Genomic DNA, 3,186 nt, shown 5'->3' on the forward strand with positions numbered 1-3,186 from the left:
AATATGAGTGGAGGCAGACACACACAGACACACACACACACACACACACACACACACAGACACACACACACACACACACACACATGGAGAGACAGAGAGAGGGGGTGGGGGTGAGGAGGAGGGAGAGAGAGGAAGAGAGAAATATGAGTGGAGGCAGACACACACAGAGACACAGACACACACACACACACACACACACACACACACACACACACACACACACACACATGGAGAGACAGAGAGAGGGGGTGGGGGTGAGGAGGAGGGAGAGAGAGGAAGAGAGAAATATGAGTGGAGGCAGACACACACAGAGACACAGACACAGACACAGACACACACACACACACACACACACACACACACACACACACACTCGCGCGCGCGCGCGCGCGCGCACGCGAGAGAGAGGGAGAGAGAGAGAATAGATTTGCCGTCAGCTGTAGGAAGTGGTATTCCGAGAGGAAAGAGAACAGAGGACAGCCTCTGAGACGGGAAATGGATATGAAAGACATGAAGACGAGAAAGTGAGCGCCGCTGGCAGAAACACTGAGAAAGAAAGAGAATATCAAAGAGGGGAGAGAGTGAGAGAGAGAGAGGGGGAGAGAGAGAGAGCAGACAGACAGACATGGATACACACACGATTCCATATCTATTGTAAGTAAGTGCTTACTATGTACCATCATACCACCTTTTTTTTTCTTTTTTTTCCCCTGTGCCTGTGCGTGTGATATCTACTCTTTTCTCTTGGTCAGCTCAATGGAGCAGACAGATCTATTTTTAGAGTTACTTTTGCAGATCTTTTTCAGGATCAGGATCAGGATCAGGTCTTGGGCGTTATTATATACAACTTAGACATTTTTGGCTTTTTATGCCCATTCAGATGTACTTCTTTTTGTTGCTGGTCATGTCGTTGGCTAGCTCAGTCATTTTATCCATCAAAGTCGTATTTCGTTTTTGTCAATAACTCATGTTTATCTATGAGTTTCTTAAAGGTATTTATACTAGGTGCACGTTTAATATTGTTTGTTAGTTTGTTCCAATAATTTGTTACTCTGTTACTAAATGTAAACTTTCTCAAAAATTTGTTCTAGAATATTGTTTAAATATTTTGTCTGTACTGTTTCTTGTCGTGTCTACCTTTCAAGTACAAAAAAAAGCATGCTTTGGTTACATCGTCAAACCCATTAAATATTTAGTACGTCTGTATCAAGTCCCATCTTACTTTTCTTGCTTTAAGTGATGGTAGTTGTAAATACTTTAATCTTTTTGTTTTATATGAATAATCTTTTATGCTATAGATCAGCTTTGTTGCTATTCTTTGAACCCGTACTATGGCTTGTGGCTGCTTTATTTGCGCTGGGTACCATACAGTGTTTCCATATTCTAGGATAGGTCTTCCGTAAAAAAGGATTCTTATCAATAAATGTAAATGTTCTTTTTATTATTCCAATTATTCTGTTCGCTTTGTTTATACTATTTGTTACATGTTTGTCAAATGTTTACTTTTTGTCAAATGTTACACCTTGGTCTTTTTCCTCATCGGATTTTGATACTTTTACTTCTTTGTCTCCGATTTTCATTATGTACTCGTTCTCTGGGTTTGATTTTCCAGTATAAAGTACTTTACATTTTTTCAGCATTAAAATATAGATTCTATGTGTCTGACCATTTTACTAATGTTTCAATACCTTTTTGTCAATCCTGACAGAATTTTGGAGAGTTGTATAATTTTGTGTCATCTGCAAAAATTTTACATGTACTCTTCAGGTGGCAAGGGAGACCATTTATGAATAAAGTAAATAGTATAGCTCCTAATATACTACCTTGTGGTATGCCACTTATAACATCAGCTTTACCAGAGAAGGAACTACCAATCCTAACCCTTTGAGTTCTTTTTGCTAGAAGGTCCCTTATCCAGCCAAGTGTGTTTCCTGTTATTCCATAAGATTCCAATTTCTTTAGTTGTCTTTCATGTGGTACAGAGTCAAATGCTTTTCTGAAGTCTAAGTATAACACATCTATGTTTTCTCCCTTATCTATCTCTTTTGTAAAGTCCTTCATCATTTCCAGAAGTTGAGTCACACACAACCTATTTTTTCGGAATCTATGTTGGCACTCAGCATACAATTTATTATCAGTCATGTGCTTCACAATAGTCTCTCTTATGAATAATTTTAATATTTTACATATGATACATGTTAAGCTCACTAGCCTGTAATTCCCTGGGTCTGTTCTTGTTCCTTTTTTTTTTTTTTTTAATTGGTATAACTGTTGTTGTTTTCCATTCGGTGGGCACAGTCTTCTCCTCAATTGATTTATTAAAGAGTATGTATAAGGGGAGTGCAATCTCTTCACTCAGCTCTTTTAGTATTTTTGAAGGAATGGCATCAGGACCACAAGCTTTGTTTGGATTCAGAGTTTGACGTTTCCTTTTTTATAGCTTCAATCGAAATGTCCACACTATTTAAAAGCGTACCATTTGACCTTGAAGCTGCACTTAGAGTAGGTACAGTACTTACGTCTTCTTTTGTAAAAAAAAAAAAAAAAACACTAGAAAAAAAAGAATTCAAAATATCCTCTTTTCCTATGTCTGTTTCTACTGTGTCTCCATCTTTAGTTACTAATGGACTCACTCTTGTTTTCATTTTAGTTTTTGATTGTACTTATCTCCAGAAAGCTTTAGGGTTATCTTTACATTCATGTGACAGTTTCTTTTCGAATTATTTTTTTGCTTCCCTTTTTTTTTTTTTTTTTTTTTTATTACATACATTACGTGCTTCTATATATTTTTTGTAAATATCTCCTTTGTTTGGAAACTAGGAACTTTTGGTACAAATTACTTTTTTTTCTTTTCTTTTTTTTTTTTTTTTTTTTACATATAATTTTATTATTTCGATGTATTTGCATTCATCCACATTGATTTCTTTTTCACTTGTTCGCACCGAGAATCAAAGGGCGAATGCACCGTACTTCAGTAATTGTGGACAAATACTGTTGACTGGGTCGCATCCTATTGATTATATATAGTTATGTTAATTATGTGACTGGTTGGTGTGTGTGTGTGTGTGTGTGTGGAAATAAGGCGAGTTATGTTTTAGGTCTCTTTTCTTTTGACACTGTGTTGGATATGATGTTGATATATTGTTCCTGATACTCAGTTATATGGCGAAAGTGTCATGGAGCGGA

This window comes from Babylonia areolata, chromosome 5 (assembly GCF_041734735.1).
Source record: "Babylonia areolata isolate BAREFJ2019XMU chromosome 5, ASM4173473v1, whole genome shotgun sequence".
In the NCBI taxonomy this organism is placed as follows: Eukaryota; Metazoa; Mollusca; class Gastropoda; order Neogastropoda; family Buccinidae; genus Babylonia; species Babylonia areolata.